The 25,332-nt window shown below is 34.0% G+C and overlaps 1 pseudogene; it reads left to right on the top strand.

The window, feature by feature from the left end:
- Positions 1 to 4,493: 4,493 nt before the first annotated feature.
- Positions 4,494 to 21,328, top strand: LOC127794736 (auxin-responsive protein IAA1-like; annotated as a pseudogene).
- The last annotated feature ends 4,004 nt before the right edge of the window (positions 21,329 to 25,332 follow it).

The following is a 25,332-nucleotide window of genomic DNA, read 5'->3' on the forward strand; positions in this document are numbered from 1 at the left end:
AAATGGTCTTGTCCGCCTCCCCCATTGCCTTAAACATCCTCACCTCCCTTGGATTGACCTAAAAGCATCCACCCATGCCTGAAAAAGCAAGTTGCAGCATTGCTAAATCGGTCAGCTTTCTTGGCTGAATTTCTCTAAAATTCGGCCACCCCGGTGGCCATTGTCAACTCATCATCACTCCTTGGGCCTCCTTGACCACCTCCCATGAAAACCCAGTGGCTTTCGGTGACTCCTTGTGGCTTAGTCAGATTCTATGGCCAAGATCTTCAATTTTTTTGCACTTTTGCCCCACTATTTTTTTTCTTTTTTGATTTGGCCCTCTTTCACAAAAGCCCCCCAACTTTTGAATATTTTCATTAAGTCCCTCAAGTTCTAATCTTTCCATATCTCCCTTGAAACTTTCTGAAAAATGTCATTTTGACCCCCTCCGACAATTTTGTAAAATTATACTTAGGCTCGCTTCTTCATTTTAGCCGTAAACCTACTCGTTTCTTCTTGATGTCACTGAAGGGTTGTTCTAATCCATGAATCGAAACTTCCTGAGGCTTCCGTTATCATTTTGGGAGTCTCCTACGAGAATTTAGTTTTTTAGCCCGATCCATAGCTGTACTGAAAACGGTTTCTAATTCGATTTCTTTTGGTCTTTAAAAATCATGCCTCGATATGCTCGTTAAAGACGTTCCTATTTCCTTAGGAATTTAAGCTTTAGGGTACTCCCTTCAACTAATTTGGTAAATTTTTTGGGCTTTTCAAATACCTATTTTCCCCGAATTTCCATTTTTCCTTTAAAATAATAACCCAAAGTTCTTGGGTATTACATAAAATACAACTATGATTTGCTCTAAAAAATTGAATTATCATAGGGGACTTTTGAAAAATAAACAAAACCTTAATGGGGCTCTAATTTTACTTAAGAATCAACCCTGAAGTGGTTTCGGGATGAAACAAAGGTCTGGTGAAGGCACATGGACAAAATCGTCCTTATCGAGTAAGCCATGAGTTATTAATTTTAGTTTTTTAGTATCGTAATACAAATTAATTTGATATTTGAGGATGTAGATGCAATTAGAGAATTGTCTAAGTGAAATAAAAATAAATTTTGGGATTTAAAGGTGTATTTTTCTTATTATTATGGGGTAATATATATAATGTTATATATATATATATTTGTGTGTGTATATCAGTGTTCGCGTGATAGAGCCTCTATGAGATCTTTATCCGAGATTTGCCCAAGTTGGAGAGATATGGCAACAAGATTTGAGGAGATGGCAGCAAGATTTGAGGGAGTGAGGATTGAGATTGGATGTGATGTATATATATATATATATACATTTTGCGTGGAGCTCAAACTGTCACTACCTATAAATTGGCAGTAATCTTGGCCGAGAGAAGATAAGGAAATGGAAGAGAGATTGAGAAAGAGGGCTTAGGCTGAACATGGCTGAGAGAGAGAAGGAGATCAAGAGGGAGAGATGGAGTGGCTAGGCACGGCCATGGCGGCCAATGCCTCAACACAACAGTCATGAGAAGGCAGGGGTAGCGGCAGTTACACGACGCAAGGGTGGCCTGAGGCGGTGGTGCTGGAAGCATGGCGGTCGGGGATGGCCATCAGCAGCGGCGACGAAGGTGGGTGGCGAGTGGTTGCGGGGACTGGTGCGCAGGAGGCGCACTGTGCCCGCGAGCAGAGGAAGAAGAGAGGCGGAGAAGAAGAAAAAGAAAAGGAAAAAAAGAAAAGAAAGGAAAGGAAAAAGAAAAAGAAGAATATAGGAAAAAATACGAAAAAGTTCCTGAAAAATTTTAGAAAATTTTAGGAATTAATTTGGGACTTGATGAGTATGTCTGGAGTCAGGAAATTGACCGGGCACGCATTTTGAGATCAGGGCACGCATACTAAGGAATCTTGAAAGGCTAAGATAATGTGAGTAAAATTTCTTAGAAAATTCCATAAATCAAGAAAGTTATTTTATGAATTTTATAGAGAAATGTTTGAGAAAATATTTGAGAAATATTTATTTTGGATTTATTGAGGAAAAATATGAAGAAATAGAGGAAAATTATGAGAAATTTAGAAAAAATAGGATATTGATATTCTTGTATAAATATGATGGCCAGGGTATGTTGAGGATCCAAATTAAGTATGTTAGAAGCCTGGCATAAGAATCAAATTGTTATGAGATACGTACGAGATAAGTGGTTCAACCCAAAACCCAATTTCATGCAAATGTTTTGTTATCATGTTGTCATGTCTTGGTATGTTATGCATCATGTAGAGTGCATTTATATTTTTTGATGATGAAATATGCATATGTGCACGATGGGATTTTTTGGTCATACGCTGTGTGGGTTTGGAATTAGGGACTAGCACCATTATTTTGTCAAAGGTGAACCCATACACATTGATCTGGCAGGGAGACTGTAAAAATGGCGGGCAACAATTGGGTGCGGTCGACCCAAATATAAAGTAATGATGAATGTGCATTAAATGATGTACCCTTATTTAGATGATTTAGCATCTAATGTGGGCTTTGCCCCTGAAATATTCAAACGTTCCATATGGAGATTATAGCAGGAACAATAATGAAAGTGACATGTAATGGCACTTAACAAAGTGCATGATGTAATGAATGCATGTTATGTTATCTATGTATTTAAGTTCTGCTACTTTGAATTCTAAACGTTTTGAAGAGTGATGATGTATAACATTTTTATTGGTTAATGTTAAAGTTATGGTTCGATTCTAACTTCCGCAATTGATGTTTATGATGTTCTTATTCGAGATAGATGAATGGAAATTTTGGGATAGATATGAAGAACGAATGATGCTTATACATCTGGAAAGTGGGGTGTTACAGTATGAGCCATCAATCAAAAAGGTTTTAAAATGAAGGAAAAAATTTAAATTATTAAGGTCATATGTCAGCCGGTCATAGTTTCCTATCGATCGATTTTTAAATCTTAGCACATATGTCAATCGGTTACCCGTGGTCTATCAACCGACAGAATGGTTGCTTGTTTGTATTGACATTAATTATGCATCTGTCGACTAGCAATATGCATGTTCTGAAGACTGGTCTCATCTGTCGACAGACACCTCATCATCTGTTCCCCAGCCTTATATTTTTTATGCATCTATTGACTGGAAGAATGTCAATCCTTGGTACTTCGATAGTTTGCAAGCCATCTGTCGATTGATGCTTATACATCTGTCAATTGACAAATGCTTGCACAAGGAACTATCAAGAGTCTCAAATGAACTGTCAACCAAATTTTGAATATTTGCTAACATGTCGACCGATACCTTGCATTTGTCGACCGTTGTTTTTGCAAGGCTATTTCTGAAGTGCATTTAATGAGCATCCAACCACCCCCAATGGTTAGATTTTTGGATGCTAGTTCCCACAACTTTAAATGGTCGTTATAAAGAACATTTAAAGTTCTTAGATGATTCAACTACCAAGCTAGCAAGTGTCCAAGAGAATTTATTGAGATTTCATTCTTTTATCTCACTCATTCATTGTAAAGGCTTGTAATCAAAATTGTTTAATTTCTTTCAAGCCTTATCTTTCATTAAGAGATCAAACTCTTAGAACTCTCTTTACTATTGTGTTCATTTGTTTCCAAACTAGTTGAGCTTAAGGGCCTATCTAGTTGATAAGGGGTTGTACCTTCCTAGTCTTTGGACTAGAGGACCCACTTGGATTGTGTTTTAAAATTATTAGTGAGGAGTTAAGATAATGGACTAGGCTTGGGTAAGTCGAACCACTATAAATCATTGTGTTCTTGTGTGCTTGCATTACTTATTTTAATTTTTTTAACCTCTATTTCTTACTCGTTTTTGTATCAATCTTTCTTTGGAAAACAATCTACATTGTTTAAGATTTTGAAATTCATTTTTTTTAAAAGAACCAATTCACCCCCCTCTTGGTTTGTGCCCTACAACTACATTTCTATCAATTCAAACTAAATAGACTGAATTAAACCAGATAATCAAACCAAATAAATTGGATTGTTTCTCAAATCAAATAGACTAAAAAAAATTTGGTTCAATGGATTAACCAAACAAATTGAAGCTAAAAGAATTACAAACTCACCTCACTTGAAGGCTAAAACCAGACATGGACGAAGAAGACAAGTTACAAATAAGAGGATTCCTTTGTCTGAGTTTGTCTACATTGAGTTGCAAAGGTACGGGGTCGACGATAACAAGTCACAGAGCAAAGGGATAAAGAATGGAAAAAGACAACGATTGACGATGGTAGTGAGTTGTAGACTAAAGAGACAAAAAAACTAAAGTCGACAAATCACGGAGGGTGTGGGTTAATGGTGGTGAGTTGCAGACTAAAGGGACAAAGAAGATAATGATCGACTAGTTGTGGGGAGTGTGGGTCAACAACAAGTCAAAGACCAAATGGATGAAAAAGATGAAGACAACGTAGAACAAAAAAAGAAAAAGAAAAAGAACAAAGAACAAAGATATGTTAGTGTGACGGAAGATGACGTGTTGCAAATCACAATCCAGATTCCAAATGGAAGATGTAGAGAAGGAGGAGGAGGGTCTGAGGTAGGGGAGAGCAAAAGTTTGGTCTACCCAAACTAACCGACTCAACTTGTCAATTCGGTTAATTTTTTTGCAAAAGCTCAGGTATTCAACTAATTGAACTGACAAAACTTTAAAACAACGTCATTTTGATAGTTATATGTTCTTGTATTTGATTTTGGCCATTCGATTTTTTGGTTATTTTTTTGGTTTTTGATTTGTCGATTTCTTCAGTTTTGTCCGTTATTTGGTTTTTTCGGCTTATTTGGTCTTCGGTTGGTTTGGTTTTTTGTTTGTTTGTTTGGTTTATTTAGTCGGTCTAGTTTTTTTTTTTAAATCTTTAGTTTGTTCGATTTTTTCATTAATTCAATTGGTTTAGTTTTTTTAGTCCGATTTGATTTTTTCAATTTTTGAACTTCAATCGGTTTGATAATCACATTGCCTGTTTGCACACCTTTAATACCCAATATTTAATATCAAATGTATTTTTTGAAATTGTGGGGTCAAAATGAAGTTTGTCGAAGTTTTGGGCCAACGTGTAATATCCAAAACATGAATGAAAGGCATGTGTTCATGTCAAAGCAAGTCAATGAAGTTAAAGTTGCCCAAATAAGAAGGATTTGTCTAAACCAAGAGATTTACAAAGGTTTGAGGTCAAAAACACGCGATTAAGGGCATTTAGGCCAAAGTGCAGAAAATGTAAACTGCTCAAGGGAGGTCAAAATGACGTAGTTCTAGAAAATTCTTGAGGGAAATGAAAATTTTGGAACTTATAGGCCATAGTGGAATTGTTAGAAAGTCTAGGGGTATCAAGGAAAAGGGAAAAATGAAGTTGGAAATTAATTGAGGGGTGAAAGTGCAAATAGTACAAAAGTAGTGGGAAACCGACCAGTCGCCCTATGGCCGTCGGGAAGCTTGCCTAGAGGCTTCAGAATAGCCTCCAAGTGATGGTGATGCAAGTAGGAGTGGCCATTGGTGGATCATGGCGGCAATGTGACCGGAATTAATGGCGGAAGTGACCCATGGTTTGGCCGAGATTTTTGAAAGATTTTTCTCATGATTTAGGGCTATTAGATTGATTTAAACGCTAGATTTGGTGTTTAAGAGATAAGAACAACCAAGATTTGGTGGATTTTGGCGTCAAAAATAGGTATAAATAGGGGTAGCAGGCCGAGGGTTTCAAAACAAAAATTGAAGAAATTAGCCACGTTATAGCTTGAATCGAGCAATAAGGTTAGAGGGTTCCTTGGGTTGTGGGGAGCAATTCTGAAAATTTTGGGAGAATTTGGTGTAGAGTTAGCAAGGTTTTAATGACTTGGTCGGAAAGTTAGGCCTCGCTGGAGCCGCACTTGCAACCGACCTTTAAAGTTTTTTTCAGTGACTTTTTTCGACATTTAAGGACACCCCCAGGTTCGCCTCAAGGAGAGCTTCAAGGCGGTGCAATCAGTTTGGCCATCGGAGATCATCGCAGCCGACCGTCGTTGGAGAAGACAGTTTACGCATATGCACGAGTGGACTTCACTCGTAAGCCAGTCGCCTAGCTTATGAAGGTACATGTTTAATTCGAAATTAATTTTTTAATTTTCAAAAAAATATTTTAAGAATATCTGTGCAAAAATATTTGGTGAAATTGGGTGTTAAGTATTATCTATGAATTTTTCAAAAAAATAAAGGTTATGAAAAATAGAGAAAAATGTAAAAAATTGAGAAAATTTTGGAAAAAATAGGAATATTGATTTCTATAGACAAGATGATGATCATGAGATGAATTGACTGTTATAAGAAGAGATTTCATGACTTTCGAGGTCTAACACGCTTTACGAGGTGAAAATTGACTTTTTTCAAGATAAGGTGAGTGGTTCGATTCCAGTTTTACCTTTTGTCTTGAAAATGGTTTGGTGTGTATGTAGTGGGTTCAGGTGAGCAATTCTACCTTCCCGAGCTTTGATTACACTTGCTTATACCAATTCCAACGAGCAATTATACCCTCCAGAACTTGGGATGTGGCGTGTAGGCATTTTACTTAAGTGCTTGTGGCATCGTATGCATATTGAACTTGTGGTGTATTGCATCAACTTTTTTTACTTAAGAAAGAGTCGGTGCATGGCATGTGATTGTCTTATCATCGTGGTGTTGATTTAGTGTCATTGTTATGTCTGTGGAGGATGGGATAGGGTATGCTTGAGAATGGGGCAAGGTTAATCCCAGTGATTGGGTGACATGGATAGGCACTCGAGGATTAAGTATGTCGTGGCAAGATCAATTCCAACGGTGTGTGGAATGGATTTTCCATGGGAGGTTGAGTATGCTAGGAAGATTTCTCAAAGTTAGATGTGTTGCATGTTGTTGTTGTCTGTATATGCCATACTCGTGTGTTATTCATGCATTTAATAAACTGTATCATGCCATCACTTAGATGTTTTATCATCTAATCTGGGTTATGCCCCTAGAACATTCAACGTTACAGTCAAGGACTGCTACAAAGGCGAGGACATGGCCAATTGAGGGCCGACAGTGTTTAGTGTGATAGTTGTTGTATCATTTTGAAGTAATAGTGCTTATTTTGATATATGTATGAACGATTGCGTGTTAGTGTTATCGTTATTTTGTTTGTAACGTTGTAATACTTGTTTGATGTGAAAACACTATGTATGAACCTCATGGTAGGCCACAGTATTTTGATGTTATTATATCCACTGCGTAATATTATGTCTTGTTTAGTTTAAGACTATTGATCTTGTTAGTTAAACAGGCAAGATTAGGGTTTTCGGGATCTTGTGTGCATGTGAAGATTGTTCTTGGAATCACCGTGGGTGCCGGCCTATGTGTGCATGTGAGGATTGTTCGTTGAATCATGTATGGGTCAGGCATGTTGAAGCATGTGAAGATTGTTCTTGATACACTGCGTGTAATGAACTTGAAAAAAAATAGATTCCCGAAAATTCCCTTATAATAACGCGCCCGAGTAAGATAGGGTGTTACAACACCCCTCGTCGAAGGAGGATGACAATGCTTTTCTTTAATCAAAATTAGAAATGGCAACATCTAAAGCAAATCAGTTCAATGATATTTAGTTAATTTAGTTAAAAGCATCACACTATTGTTTTTAAAAAATTTGGTCGTTCAATTATTTTAATTTTTTTGTTTTGCAAAAAGACGAAACCAAACTGAATTAATTGAACTAATCCAAAAACCTAACCAAACTGGTCTATTCTACAAAATGAATCGAACTGAATCGGTAATTTTGATCAATTCAGTTAAGTTAATTTGGTTTAACCAAATTTTTACGCATCCTTACGTAAGATTACCCAAGCAATTACTACTTACATTTACCAAAAATGTGGTAAATGTAATAAAGACCCTTTTGTAGTTAAAAATTACTTTAAAAACTCTTATGATTTACATTTTGTGCTTTATCACCTCTTTCTTCAATAATGACATTAATTAAAATTAAATTAAATTACCTTAAATAATAATTAAGTAAAAATGAAAAACATTACAATAAACGATTTTAGAGAGATAATTTTTTCAATCTCTAATAGAAACGGATTTCGCAACGAATTTGAAAAAATAGTCTTAGAGACAAATTTAGAGAAGAAAATTAGTTGTCTCTGCTTTAGAGATGGAATTAGAGATGGACTTTTTCTATCCGTCTTTGATTTTTTTTTATTTAGAGACAAAATTTTACTGTCTCTAAAATCAAAAACAAAAAAATTGTCTCTATATTTTTCCCAATCAGACCCTCAAAGACGATGTCTTTGCCCTTAACTTTCTGTCTCTATTTATGCAAAATAAAATAACATAAAATCAAAATAATAAAAAGTGAAAGCATGCACGTAATAATAAAATAATTAATATTTTAGAATATAAACAATTGATATTTTAGAATATAAAGCATGCGTGCAATAATAATTGTTATTTTAGAATATAAAATAAATAGTATTTATATTTTAAAAAATAGTATATATAAAAATATCTGAGTTCAGAGATGAATTTTTTTTTCTCTAAACTCGTTAGTGGTGGAAAAATCTATCTTTAATAACGACATAATTGATTTTCGTTGTTAATTGTGACGGAACATTCTATTATCATTAGAGACGGATTTAAAAATTCATCGTTAAGTAATTAGCGACTCTTGCTTAAGTGACAGATTTTAATTTGTAGTCAATTTGATCTTTAATTATTTAGTGACGAAAGTTTAGATATTTAGCGATAGATTTTTTGTCATTAAAAGTCAACTTTTTTATAAATAAAAAAAAACGCTTGGCTAGGCTAGAAACATTGCGGAAAATGATGGGCTCCGTTATGACACAAAGCTGTCAATTGTATGGGCATTCATTATGACATAAACCTGTAATTTTAGGTTTAATTTTGTGATTTTTTGAACAAACCATTCTATTCATCTAAAGTTTGACCTAGTTAATATATAAAATGTGAGTTTCTCTTTCTAAAATATGTAACCTCTTTATTTTTCTACTTATTTTCTTTCTCTTTTTATAAAATGATAATTTTTTCAGATCCATCTCTAAGATAATGATTAATGATTTAATATAATAATATAAATATTTTGAGTTTAAACTTCCTTCTCAACTCGATATTTATAAAAATTGACAAAGACACCCTGATATTTATAAAATCATGTGTTTGAATATTTAATTATATAGTAGAATTTAAATAAATACAAGTGATAGGTTCATCGAATATATAACTATCAATATTAGATTCGCCCCACAAACCCATTTAGAAAGGTAAATCAAAATGAGTCACGTGTGAAAGTGAATGAGAATTGATCAAACATATGTTTCTTTCAGTTAGACTATTCCCACTTCACCGTCAATGGACAAACGGTGAGGCTTTAGTGGAGAAGACAATCATACCATTACTGTATAACTTCTTCGTGCCCTTTCTTTCGGTTTTCTTTCAGTTAGACTATTCCCACATCACCATCAATGGACAAACTGTGAGGCTAATGGCGAGGCTTTAGTGGAGAAGACGACGGTTGACGATGGCAGTGAATCGCAGACTAAAGAGACGAACAAGGCTAAAGTCGGTGAGTCGTGAATGGTGTGGGTTGATGATGGTGAGTTGCAGACCAAAGGGACAAAGAAGACTGCAATCGACCAATTGTGGGGGGTGTGGGTTAGCGACGACGAGTCAAAAACCAGATGGATGAAAAAGATGAAGACAACGAAGAACAGTGAAAGACAAAGAACGAAGAAGACGTCAGTGTACGGCAGACAACGGGTTGCAAATGACAATCTGGATTCCAAAGGGCAGAGGCAGAGAAAGAGGAGGAGGGTCGAAGGAAGGGGGGAGCAAATATTTGGTCTACCCAAACTAACTAAATGGAACTGACTTAATTTATCGATTTGGTTCATTTTTTTTCTTACATAGATTTAGTTCAATTAATTTTTCACAAAAGTTCGGCTATTCGATTTCAGTTTTTTTTTTTGTTCAGAATAATTAAACCAATCGAACTAATCGAACTTTAAAACGACATCATTTTGATGGTTATATATTTTTATATTTGATTTTGTTCATTCGATTTTTTCGGCTTGTTCGGTCTTTGGTTGGTTTGGTTTTTTTTGTGTCTGTTCAATTTATTCAGTCGGTTTGATTTTTTTTAATTTCTGTTTAGTTTTTCGATTTTTGATTTGTTCGATTTTTTTGATTAATTCAGTCAATTCAATTTGATTTTTTCGATTTTTGAACTTCGATTAGTTTAGTAACTGAATCGACCACTTGCACACCTCTAGTCGAAGGGGGATGGCAGTGCTTTTCTTTAATCAAAATTAGAAATGGCAACATTAAAGCAAATCGGTTTGGTGATGTTCAATTAATTTAGCCAAAACGACACTACTATTTTGAAAATTTTGGTAGTTCAATTATTTTTTTTTTCTTTTGTAAAAAGATAAAACCAAACTGAATTAATTGAACTAATCCAAAAACCTAATCGAACAGAACTATTCTAAAAAATAAATCAAACTAAATGAATCAATTTAGTTTGATTAATTTGGTTTAACCAAAATTTTACTCATCCCTAAGTAGGATTACTCAAGCAATCACTACTCACATGTACCAATTTTTTTGGTAAATTGCATAAAGACCCTGTTTTAGTTTAAAAATTACTCTAAAAGCTCTTATGATTTACATTTTGTGCTTTTAGCACCTCTTTCATCGATAATGACATTAATTAAAATTAAATTAAAATAAATTACCTTAAATAATAATTAAGTAAAAAAGAAAAACACTACAAAAAAGAAACAATTTTAGAGAGAATTTTTTTTCGTCTTTAATAGAAATGGATTTAGTGACAGATTTGGAAAAATAGTTTTAGAGATGAAAATTAGTTAGCTCTACTTTAGAGATGAAATCAATCTTTGATTTTTTTCGCTCAGAAATAGATTTAGGTACGAAAATTTTGTCTCTGTATGTTTTTTTTGACTAGTCCCTTAGAGACGGTGTCTTTGCCCTCAACTTAGAGACAAAATTAATCCTGTCTCTATTTATACAGAATTAAACGACATAAAATCAAAATAATGAAAAGTGAAAGCATGGGCTCAATAATAAAATAATTGGTATTTTAGAATATAGAGCATGTGTGCAATAATAATTTTTATTTTAAAATATAAAATAATTGATATTTATATTCTAGTATATGTAGAAGTATCTAAGTTCAAACACACAAAAAAATCCAATCTCTAAACTCAATTCAATTGCTAATTGAGACTGATTATTAGAGACGATTTAAAAATCCATCCCTAAGTAATTAGACTCTTGAAAAAAAAAGAAGAAAAACTTGGCTAGGGTAGAAACATTGCCAAAAATGATGGGCTCCATTATGGCACAAACCTGTCAATTGTATGGGCATTCATTATGACATAAACCTGTAATTTTAGGTTTAATTTTGTGATTTTTTGAACAAACCATTCTATTCATCTAAAGTTTGACCTAGTTAATATATAAAATGTGGGTTTCTCTTTCTAAAATCTGTAACCTCTTTATTTTTCTACTTATTTTCTTTCTCTCTCTACAAAATGATAATTTCTTCAGATTTATCTTGGACCGTTCTGGCCCGATCGAGCCCAGCCTAGTAGAAGCCCAAGACCCCTACCAGTCTCTTAGCCCAATCATGACCTTTCTCTACCTGCTAGCGGTGATCATCATCACCTCTGTACCTGCAACACTATTGTGCCTGCCCCAGATCTCATCCTCATTAATGATAGATCACATCTGCATTTAATGAAGGTCTCGTCGGCACCATGCCACCATTAGGGAGTCCCGTCAGCGTCGGATATCTAGTCCTATCATCATGCAACGCCCGATGCAAACATGCATGCAGGAGAATCTCTCATCCCTCTATTTAAATCAACTTTATCAAGAGCTAATATATGTTCTTTTCTAGCCTTCCAATACTCTGCCACTTTATTCTCTCACTTACTTGAGCATCGGAGTGCTTGCAAGTGCCAACCACCCCCTGACGTCTATTCCCTATCACTACAAACTCACGTCCGATCACCTCTCTAGGCCAAGAAGGAACATTTGGCGCCCATCTTGGGTCACGATAAAGCATACCTACTCCACACACCCACCCAAATCTCTCAATTTACCCTTCAACCAGATGTGAATAGAACCAAAAGCCAAAACAACTTCATTCCCATCCCAAAAAACTTGAATGCCAAAAACCACCAACCAGAAAATCCAACCACCATGGAGGTCCTCTTCTGAACTGTTCAACAACTTCAAAACCAAGTTACTAAGCTAACCCAAAATCTGCAGCATGACCAACGTAACGAGTGGGTCGGTGGCGACACAGAGGGTAGTCATCGTCAACAACACCAGGCTACCCATGTTATACCCCAGAACTTGATATAAAGCTTGGATGTTGTAATGGAAATTATAGTAGCAAAATGAATGGTATTTTGATTCAAGACATTAACGTAACAATTAAAGGAATGATTGCAATGATGATTACTTATCCTAGAAGACATGACTTGGAGAAATAAGATTGGATTTGGGAACTTTACCCTAAAGTCTTATGAAGGAATGATTGTAATAATGAATTTTACCCTAAAAGTCTTAAGGTGGCATGACTTGGAAGAATAAGATTGGCATGGAAAAGAAGAGATAATGGCCATAATGGGTTCTTATCCTAGAAGTCACGTGAAGGTGAGATTTGGAGGCTTGGGACTAGAAGGAAATGAAAACTTGAATTGGAAGATAAAATCAAAGGGATAATTCAAGTGTTGTAATGATGGCTTGGAAAGAAAAATGGGGTGACTTAAAGGCTAAGGGATATCTTATGATTTGGGGTCTTGGGAGACTATATAAAGGGGAGGGGGAGAGACCCACGTGAAGCTAAAATATAGCAAGTGAACAAGTGCGACAAGGAGAAGAAAGAAATCAAGGAAAGCAAAAAAGAGAAAGGGTAAAGACACCTCATCGAAAATTAGCAAAAGCAGTTGGGAAATCAAAGAGGTAAGTTGATTTTATTTTTTTAGGATTGTAGAGCACGAAAAGGAGAGTCCGTAGGTTCAAACGGAGAGTGAATCAGAGCAAAAATAAGCAAGTTATAGCATTTTTAATTTTCAGTTGCAAAATCCGTAACAAGGAAGAAGACGACGCGTGACCACTCTTCCAAGGGCGGGTGAAGGCGTGTCCAACCTCCGTTTGACCTGAAATTTTTATCATAATTCTCCTATTTTAATTATCTACAACTCCATATAAACATATTTAAGGTTTGGTTCACTGAAATGCGTGATTTCTGCAAAAACAGCCCCTCGTGCTCGAAATCGGGCTGTAAACGTGCTATCGAAGGGGAAACGATCAACGTGAGTGATTCCTGCATGTTTTGTGACACTTTGAGCATTTTTTTCTTCACTTGTGTGTAGATGTTGGCTTGCATATCATGCCTTTGTGGCTTACATGTCATATTTTCCCTTGGCTATGCATATTTCTTCTGCTTTGTCATATATCATGTTTGTGTTGGTGACTGTGGCTGGTTGTTGGGCCATCATAGAAGAACTCGTGCTCTTACGGTGAGCCAAGGAGTGACTATGATAACTGTGGGGGTGATTGCAACACCCTGGCATTGCTACCACAGGGGTGGATTTTATAATGGCATTATTCCATTTGCACGCAGATATATTTCCTTTTCTGATTCACTCACTTAGATGTTATTATCTAACTTGAGTGTTTCATACCCCTAGGACATTCAATGTCCCAAGTTTATCAGAAGTGTCAAGTGTTCTAGGTTCTGGTTCGAGCAAGGGAAAAAATGTGGTGCTTGGCTAGCTTTGGGTTTTGCAGCTAGCTTTTGGTTTTATTTTATTATGTTCCCTTATAACCAAGTGATATATTGTAATAGCAGCTAGGACACTCAAGATTGTAAAGGGTGTGTGTGGGGGTGTCCTACAATTGTACCTGCTGTGATGTGTTGTGTTTTATGGAGTATTGAAGGTCGTATGCATTTCTTGAACTTACAAAGGAAATCTAGTAGAAACCCCTTTATTTAGCTTTGGTTAAGCTTGCAGGTTCAATCAAATGCTTTCGTTGGTAAGTGTTTTCATAACGCCCGTAGGTGATGTCTTAATTATATTTCAAGTTTTTGCGTATTTGGAAAAGTGGGGCGTTACAACCCACACTCCCATTCTTTTACCTTTCGCATCCTTATGTGCTTCGAGCCACCCCTTCTCGGAGTTCATAATGTTTGTGCCTTTGCCAAATGGCTTACGCCTCCCCAACACCTTGGAACCATATGAGGACACCTCTGACCCTTAAGAGCACCTAACCATGTTTAATGCCATGATGTTGTTAAGCGGGAGCACAAACCTGATCATGTGTCGAGCATTTCCCAGCACACTCAAAAAGTTAGCCATGTTGTGGTTCTCGTCCTTAGAACCAAACTCCATTCATGACTTCTTCAAGCTAACCACATGCTTCGTCACCCACTTTTTCACCAACTGGGCACATCGTAAAACGTTAGCAAGCCTCATCAATCTAAAGTAAGAAGAAAATGAGTCACTCCGAGCCTTCCTACATAGATTCAATAAGGAGGCTATTCAAATCAGGGATTTAAACCTGGTCGTTTCCCTACATGCCATTATAACCGGGATTAAACCAGGGCCCTTTGTCGACTCGTTAGCTCGAAAACCTCCAGCTAACCTAGACAACCTCAGAATATGGGTCGTGGGTTATATAAATGTGGAGGAAGTCTCGATCGTCTGGCATCACAAACCCTAACCAAAGACTAAGCCATAGATAGCCCAACGACCAAGACCCTTTACTGAGCATCAACGTCGCTATGAGAAAGACTTTGGTCGAGCACGAGAAAATAAAGACATCCATGGGGGATGCAGAGAGCCAGCCCAAATTCTTGAGCCACCTAGGTTGTGCTATCACAACTACACTCCTTTTACAGCTCGACAAGATCGGATCCTCCGAAAGGTTTACAATTCAAAGGTTGTCTCATTCCCCAGGGCAAGAGCTTAGCCTAATTCTGATCCTGACCTAGACACCAATAAGCGCTGCGATTACCACAGGATGTTTGGCCATACAAATGAAGAATGCATAGCCCTCAAAGATTAGATTGAAAGACTGATTAGGAAAGGTCACCTTCAATGGTATGTCTACCAGATGTGAGAAAGGAACGTCTAGCCACGTGACACCTAATGTCTGAGGAAAAACCACAACTTGTGAAACAAACTTGGGGCTAAGGAGGATCGGGATGCTTGGTCATAACCTGCTAATCAGATAAGAGGGGTCATTGACTGTAACACCCCATCTCCTAGAACTACCCGAGAAAAGGTGCTACGAGAAATAAAATAAAACTAGTTGATAAACTGAAATCTGATACCATAAAGGAATATCTCAATCAACTGAAATAAGAACTTTGAGTCAACATAAACTAGAACCATAAACTCTGTCTAAGGGAAAATCCCTCGACTAAAATATAAACTAATACTAAACTGACAAACACTATAAACTAACAAACTCCCAGACATCTTTAGTCTTGAGCGGTTCCGCATACACACACTACTGACCACTGCTGCTAGGCTCCACATCTGATACTCCCCCATTAGGACCTAGAATGGTGAAGAGTACCAGATGAGCTACAAAACTTAGCAAGTAATAAGCTGGAAAGAATAACTGAAGCTGAATCGAAGAATATTGATACTGATAAATACTTACTGAACTTGTACTGAGTATAATCACTATCTATTTGCATTCATAAAAATGTAATGCACATAAACTGTAAACTAAATCCAGGTATGCAACTTTGGCTCATAGACCCACATAATCTGATAATACATACTTGTTTGATCTGAATCCTGCATACATAAAAACTGTAAGCACATAGTGTGGGCAATATGCCCCTAGCCCCCTGGTGGCCACCAAGCGAGCAACTCACACTACAAAAAATCAGCGTTTTAGCGACGAAAAATTTCGTCTCTAAAACATCAAAATCCATCGCTAAATTTTTTAGTGACGGATTTAGTAACGGGTACCTTTCCGTCACTAAAAAGGGTGTCGCTGAAATTTAGCGACGGGTATTTTTTAGTGATGAAATTAGCGATGGGGGTTGTACCCGTCGCTAATTAGCGATGGAATTTTCGTCGCTAAATTTAGTGATGGGGTTTTCGTCGCAAATTCCGTCGCTAAATTTTAAAAAAAATTAAAAAATTAGCGACGAAATAATTCCGTCACTAAAATACATTTTTCTTGTAGTGTCATAAACTGAGCTGAAACTGAAACTGGTGGGATCCCCGCGGACAAGCCGCCTAACACACATAATGTAATGCTAATATTGGAATACAAAGATTCTATGAATTATGATATGGGCCAGATTAACTTGTTCTATTCTAGCAATAAACTCGTTACTGGAAGATATTGAATAATTTAACTTTATTAAAACTTGAATTAAACTATTCTAGAAGTTCAATTAGATTTCTGGAGAAGCCATTTGAATATCAGAAAGGATATCTGGATATGAAGAAAGCTCATCCGGATACACTGACGCTTAAATAAGAAGCTGTTCGGATATGCTAGAATATATTCGGATAGAAACTAGGACATCCGGATATGATTTAGGTCATCCGGATATCTCACTGAGGCATTTAGGTATAACTGGAGGCCATTAGAATATAAATTCAACTTTGGAAAGAGGCATTCAGATACAAAAGGAAGCATCCGAATATACTAGACCTATCTAGATAGAAGAAAGGGCAATTGGATATGAGCTATCCGGATGTGCAAAAAACCATTTGGATATCGTACGCAAGGAACTAGAACTCATCCGGATATGAATCAATAAATCCAGATATTACTCTCAACGAGCACTGGACGCATCCAAATACAACTTAAGGTATCCAGATATTACTCACAAGCTTTATAAGACTAATCCGGATGTGAAACGAGGCATCTGGATATCTTTTGACTCATCCGGATGTATGAGAAAGGCATCTAAATATCACACTGAACACATTCGGATATGACTCAATGTATCCGAATATCGCTTATAATAGACACATCCGAATACGGCACAATGTATCCAGATATCAGTCATAAATTAATATTGGCATATCCGGATATGAAAACAAAACATCCGAATATCACTAAGACCATCCGGATATGAATAATGGCTATCCGGATGTCACTCACATAAAACTTTTTGACTCATCCGGATAGCCTCTAGGTCATCTAGATATTACTCACATGGTCTCAAAAATCCATCCGGATATAAAGGGATGCATCTGGATGTCTGCAACTATTTTTGACGAACATGAACGAACACAGAGACCCTATTCTTGAACAAATCTTATTAAAACTACATCATTTCGAAAAGAATCTTGGGAAATCAAATCCCAATTGATATGAAACAACATTAAGGATGATTCAATGATATATTTGACTGAATTGCTATTAAATCATGCTTGAACTGTCATGGAACTTACTATAAACGCATATAGATATATATATATATATACATATCTGTAAACTGAAACTCAACAAGGATACTTGTTTAATCCAAAAACACTGATATGAACCTGTAAAGGAAAGATTTACAGGGAAGATACTTGCCTTAATCTTCTTAACTGGATTGCAAAGATTGCAAAGCCACTTCTCCTATCCTAGACACTGCTAAGGCATTTCTTCTTCTATCTTCTGTTCTTCACACGGCGTGAAGAAACTATGGCTAATGGGATTATATATAGAGAGAGAAGGAGAGCAACCCTAAAGCCCTCACAATCTCCTTATACAACTTGGATTCCTTCTCCAAATCTAACTGGGAGATTCTTAATCCAAATCCATCTCATGCATGGATTCTCACTCTCCCTTAAATACATAATCTCACTTAATCAATAATAATACAAAAATTATTATTAAGACTCTTAAATCATAATAAAACTCTAGAATTACTTTCATACCCTTGCATTTAATTTTCACTAAATAAATTCCATTAAATGCTATTTAAATACTATTCTCTCAATTAAAAATTACTAGATTGCCATCTTAGCAAATTCTTCTAACTCCAAAATTAAATCGAATTAAATGATATTCTTTTCCTTCAAAATCTATAAATTGCTACATTAAATAATTAATTGATAAAATCTCTTAATCAAATACTTCAACAATTAATTAAATAATTTTTAAATAAATACTAGGCCCTCTAACGGGTCGTTACATTGACACAATCTCTAGAGGTTTCGCAGGCGAAAACTCGAGCTCGGCAAGGAAATGACATCTTCGAGTAGTAATGTCGGTAGGCGATACCGAGAAAAAGTCAAAGAGGATAGCCCGACATCCGATGATTTCTTTCACTGACCAAGACTTCGAAGAGATTGACCAGAACCTTGATGATCCTATGGTGATATCAGTCGTCATCGATAATGTTTTTTTCCAAAATGGTATTTATTGACCAAGGGAGCTTGGCAGACGTGTTTTATCTATCGACTTTCAAGAGATTGCAGATCCCCAAAGAGAGCCTTAAACCTTTTCATGGGAGCCTACACTACAAGAAAAGTAGTTTTTAGTTGCCACTTTTAGTGGCGGCCAAAAGATATTTGTCACAAATATAACTATTAGTGGCGGCCATAAACTATTTGTCACTAAAAAGGCATGTTTAGTAGCGGCCAAAAAAATTGGCCACTAACGAGCTCATTATTTGTGACGGCCACGATTTGTGGCCACTAAAGGTGCACTATTGTGACAGTCGATCATGGCGACCACTAAAAGTTTTGGGTGTTGATCATGTTTATTTTGTGAGGGACAGAATTGACAGTCACTAAAAGTAGATTATTTGTGACGGCCATGTGTGGCGGCCACTAAAAGTGAATTATTTGTGACGGCCATGGGCGACGGCCACTAAAAGTGGATTATTTGTGATGGCCGAACATAGCAGTCACAAAAACAAGCAAGCTTATTTGTGAGGGTCGGTATGGGTGACCACCAAAAGTACATTATTAGTGACGGCCATGGGTGGCGGCCACTAAAGGTGGAGTTTTTGTGGCGGCCACTCAAAGTTTTAGGTGTTGATCATGTTTATTTTGTGAGGGGCGGCATTGATAGTCATTAAAAGTAGATTATTTGTGACGACCATACATGGCAGTCACTAAAAGTAGATTATTTGTGACGACCATGTGTGGCGGCCACTAAAAATGGATTATTTGTGACGACCGAACATGGCGGTCACAAAAAGCTTGGGGATATGGAAGACACTCAAACAAACTTATTTGTGACGGCTGCAAATGGCGGCCACTAAAGGTTTATTATTTGTGACGGCCAGAATTAGCGGTCACTAAAGGTGTATTATTTGTGATGACTAGAAATGGCCGCCACTAAAAGATTGGGAGAGTGGTTTGAGTCATTATGCTTGTTTGTGAGGGCCGGGGGTGTGGCCACTGAAAGATAACTATTTGTGATGGCCAAATGTGGCAGCCAATAAAGGTGGATTATTTATGACAACTGAACATGGCCGCAACTAAAAGCTTTTGCCATAACTTTAATTTTAGTATACTTATTTGTGATAGCTAGCTTTGACAGTCACTAAAAGTAAATTATTAATACAGAAAAGTATAATAATATAAAATATAATTAATAAGAAATAAGAAATATTTTTACTTTTAATAACATTCTTCTTTCGATATTCTTAAAAATTATATTTTTTTATTTTAATATACTTTTATAATTAATTATTAATAATATACTTATTCTGAAAAAGTATATTTTTATATTCTTAAATTATAAAATATAATTAATAATTAAAAACAAAGTATGTTTTTATTTCAATATACTTTTATTTCATTCTTCTTTAATATTCTTAAAAAGTATATTTTTTACTACTAAAAAATTTACAAAAAAAAAGAAAAAGATATTTTGTTTATTTTTCTTTTCCTTTAAAATATAAAGAAAAGTTTAAAAAATATCTAAAATTTTCAAAAACAGAAAAATATATTTTGATTATTTTTTTCTTTCAAAATATAAACAAGAGTTAAAAAATAAAAATATATTTTTTTATATTACCCCTTCATCTCCCTCCCTCATCTCTCCCGCCTCCTTCATTTCCCTCCATCTCCCTCTGTCTCCTTCTCTCCCGCCTCATTCACTCCCCATCGCCTCTGCCACCTGACTGTCGCTCGCAACATCTCCTTGTCCGGCTTCGGCTCCTGCTCCGTCTCCTTATCCGCAACATCTTGTCTCCAAACGAAGTGAGTTCATCATTTATCTATATATTTTAGTTTCAAAAATCATATTTTTTATATAGAGTAAAACCTAATTTGTGATCTAATTGTTGGCGAAAATTAATGTGTCAGAGCTCAAGTGATAGGATGGCTGCCGGTGAGATCGTTCAGGAAAACCGCGATGAAAACAAGCAAGTACGTGAAGGTGGCCATGGATGAAGCTCTGTATCTGAGAAAGCTTGACTTGGAGACATACAACAGCTACCAGCAGCTGATGAGTGCTGTAAACGACGTGTTTGGCGTCTTCAGCATCTGTATGTAGATAGTAGTTCACATGTTTCTGTGTTCATTATGATTTTTGATCTGTTTGTCCATTGTTTGTGGTTTTGCAGGGGTAATTAATTTGGTCTTTTTAGTTTTGCCTTTGTTCAGGTAATGAGAGGAAGCTTCTGGACTCCGTAAACGGATTAGAGTATGTAGCTACATACGAGGAGAAGGACGGAGACTGGATGCTTGTAGGAGATGTACCATGGAAGGGAGTTTACCCATTTGCTCATCCCTGTCTAAATAAAAAGTGCTATTATTTAAGTACTTAATGTTAACATTAATTATGCAAAGTAAAATCATAGGTATTAAAATTATATTTCTTAGGTCGATTAAATTGCTTGAATCCTCAATTAGTTATTATATATATTAATTTTTAATTAAAAAAACTTGAATGTGTATAAATTAAAAATACAAAATCATTTGAAAAGGAATTTTTATTTATGTAATTAAGTTTTGAATTGAATGAGCTTATGTATTTATTTATTCTTTTTTTTTTTTTTGTGATTGACAGAATGTTTGTTGAATCGTGCAAACGTCTCAAGTTGATGAAGACCATGGAGGCAACTAGGTAAGGTAAACCCTATTATTAATGAACATTTATATATTATATATAAATTAAGAACCATCAAAAATCAAGATTAATATGCAAGAATAACATTTATGTGAATAATATTAATAAAATATTATTTTATGTATAATTAGTTATAAATTTAAAATATTGGTTATTGGATATACAGGCGCAAAGATGTCTCCAAATCCAAAATGCTCAAGCGTCAGTTACTGAAGAATGCTTAAATGCTTGGAAGAGTTGCATCATCAGTGTATGAATGAATGTACAGGCAAAAAGGTTGTTGCTTTGTTCCCTTCATAGATGTCTTTTTTTTATGACAATGTGAATGGAAATTGCTAGATGTCTTTTTTTTTTTATGACAATGTAAATATAAAGTGCTAGTAAATTATTAATTGACTAGAGTTGTTTGCTTAATTGTCATTAAATTTTAAATTATTGTTATGAAGTTTCTTGATGATTAAAATGATGTTTATTTTGGATGTAATGTATTAAGTTTATAGGGTTTAAAATATAGAAAAATAAGCTAAAAAACACTTTTTGTGGCGGCCAACAAAAAGTGGTCACTAAAAATGTTCATTTTGTGGCAGCCAAAACTATTATTAAAATCTTATCATTTGCGACAACCAGTGAAACCGTCACAAAAAATTCATTATTTGTGACAACGGTGACCCTCACAAAAGAAAATTAACAGTGACAGTCACTACTGGCCGTCATTGAAGAGTGATTACTTGTGACGGCCATGACCGTCACAAAAACTGACATTAGTGGCGGAGGACCATGGTTCTCACTAAAATTTTTTTTGTGACAGTCACATTCAGTCGCCACTAAAGGAGTATTTTTAGTGACGACCAGCCAATAATTGTCACTAATACTATTTGTGACAGACTTTTTAGTGACAGCTTGTGGCAGCCATTAAAACTTTTAGTGACGAGTTTTTATGTTTTTAGTGACGGTCCTGGCCATCACTAAAATTCAAAATTCTTGTAATGCTAGTTGGTTTCTTTCGAGAACAAGTGAGCATCAAGGGTTACATCGAACTACTTACCACATTCGGCATGACCCCTCTCCAAAAAGCCATCAATGTCAGGTACACTACAAAAAAATTGATTTTTAGCGACGATTTTTTTGCGGCGGTTTCTAAAACTGCAGCAAAATACTATTTTAGCGGCAGTTTTTTTAACATTTCGCGGCGGTTTTAAAAAATCGTCGCAAAATTCATTAAAACATTCAATTTTGCGGCAGTTTTTAAAAAACCGCTGCTAAATTTAGAAAATAATTAAAAAATTAAATTAAATTTAGCAGTAGTTTTTGAGAAATCGTCGCTAAATTCAAAAATAATTAAATAATTTATAATTAAAATTAAATTAATATTTGCGGCAATTTTGAAAACCGCCGCAAAATTCATAAAAAAATTTATTTTAACGGCGGTTTTGAAAAATCGCCGCTAAATTCAAAAATAATTAAATAATTTAAATTCATTAAATAATTTAATTTAACGGTAGTTTTTAAAAACCTTCGCAAATTTCAAAAATAATTAAATAATTTAAAATTAAAATTAAATTATAAATTCATTAAATAATTTAATTTAACGGCGGTTTTTAAAAATCGCCGCAAAATTCATTAAAAGTTTTAATTTAGCGACGGTTTTGAAAAATCGCCGCTAAATTAAAAAATAATTAAATAATTTAAAATTAAAATTAAATTATAAATTCATTAAATAATTTAATTTAACGGCGATTTTTAAAAACTGCCGCAAAATTCATTAAAAATTTTAATTTAGCAGCGGTTTTTAACCACCGCTAAATTTAAAAATAATTAAATAATTTAAAATTAAAATTAAATTGAATTAAATTAATAAAAAGAAATATAAAATCTTAAAAAGAAATTAAAAAATTAATTTAAATTAATTATAAAATCTTTATATATATAAAAGTAGGATAGTCTTGAAAAAAGAAATTTCCTTCTAAAACTTGTATTAATTAATGATTTGCAATTAATACTTATTGTATTAATAATTTACATTTTGTAATTTGCATTAATAATTTAAAATTTTCAATTGCTTTGAAGTAATAAGTAGTAATAAAATTTTCTCCCAAAACTTGCATTAATGATTTGCATTTAGTACTTATTGTATTAATAATTTATATTTTGTAATTTGCATCTTTATATATATAAAAGTAGGATAGTCTTGAAAAAAGAAATTTCCTCCTAAAACTTGCATTAATTATTGATTTGCAATTAATACTTATTATATTAATAATTTACATTTTATAATTTGCATTAATAATTTAAAATTTTCAATTGCTTTGAAGTAATAAGTAGTAATAAAATTTTCTCCCAAAACTTGCTTTAATTAATGATTTGTAATTAATACTTATTATATTAATAATTTACATTTTATAATTTGCATTAATAATTTAAATCTTTCAATTGTTTTGAAATAATATGTACTAATTATTGTAAAACTAATAATAAATTTTAAATATATGAGTTTTTCAATGCTAATTGTTTTGTATTAAATTTGCATGAGTTTTATGAGAAATATTAATAGACAATTTAAACTATTAATTAAGTCATAGAAAATTATTCATTTATTTAAAATATTATTTTTATATCTTTATTCTATGTATATTTATATAATATTAAAATATGATAGTCAAATAAAGTATTTTTCCAAATGTCAATCAATGATGAATTTTTTCTCTAAAAAACTTGCATTAAATCAAAGGTAGTGATTAATTAATTATTAATTACTTTAATAATTATATTATAGTTTTGAAAATATGATGTCTTAACAAATTCATAAAAAATTATTCAAGGTTGTCAAATGCTACAGTTTTTCAATGCTACGATTTTTCAATGCTAATTAATATTTAAGGTATCACATTTTTAAGACTATGGAAGAAATCAAAATTATTTTTTTTAAAATTTTGTTATTATTGAAAAAACTTATTATTACTCATATTTAAGAGTTTTAATTTATATTTATAATTATCATATAATTAAAATTAAATAAAAATCTTAAATATTAAAATTCATTATTTCATAAAAAAAATTAAATTTAGCTTAAGAAAATAATTAAAAATTAAATATAAAATCTTAAAAATAAATTTAAAATTGCATTTAAATTAATAGCAAAATTAATTAAAAATCTAATTTAAAAAAATCTAATTTAATATTTTTTGATAATTTATTTAATTTAACTCAATTAATTTATTCTATTATTCTTTTAAAAAATAATCAATTAATAAATGTTTTTAATATATATTAAAAAATATAAAATATAATTCTGAAATTTTAATAAATATAATTCTGAAATTTATTTATAAATAAACTTATTAAATGTTAAAAATCTATTTATAAATATAATTCTAAAATATAATTCTGAAATTTAAATAAACTTATTTTAATAAATATAAAATTAGTTGTTAGAAACTTATTTTCAGAATTATGAAATTTTAATATAGATTTTTAATAAATTAAAAATCTATTTTTAATTTATTCTATTATTCTTTTATATATTTGTTTTTAAAATATATAAAATATAATTTTGCTAATGTATATAATATATATATGTCCACATATGTCAAGGAGTGTTTCACAGATCAAGTGGTTCGCGCGCGTGTGTGCACAGTGAGAGTTTTGGGTTCGAAACTTGGGGAGGGGGAAGGTGCGTGGATTTAATTTCCAGTATCGCCACGTGACGCGCGCACAGATGGCCATGTGGCGTGCAAGGGTTGGGCGAGGGCAGGGCTCGCGGGCGCGGGTCGAGCGGCCGGGCGCGGGGCTGGGCTGGCCGGCGCAGGTAATTAAAAAATTAATTTTTATTTATTAATTTTTGCGGCGGTTTTGAAACCGCTGCTAAAATTAAAAAATTTAATTTTTTTTATTAATTTTCGCGGCAGTTTTGAAACCGTCGCAAAATTAAATATATTTTTTTAATTTTTAAAAATAAAATTTTAAAAAAAAATTAAAAAATAAAATTTTAATTTTAGTGGCGGTTTCAAAACCGCCGCTAAATATTATAGAAACCGTTGCTAAATAACTTATAGAAACCGGCATTTTTAAAATCGCCGCAAAATTTAAAATTAGCGGCGGTTATTCTAGCGGTTGCAAAAAATCGCTGCTAAACGCTCCGCGACGGCTGATTTAGCGGCGGTTAAAAATCGCCGCTAAATGCAAAAAAAAAACGCTGCTAAATGCTGATTTTTTTGTAG

This window comes from Diospyros lotus, chromosome 2 (assembly GCF_014633365.1).
Source record: "Diospyros lotus cultivar Yz01 chromosome 2, ASM1463336v1, whole genome shotgun sequence".
Lineage (NCBI taxonomy): Eukaryota > Viridiplantae > Streptophyta > Magnoliopsida > Ericales > Ebenaceae > Diospyros > Diospyros lotus.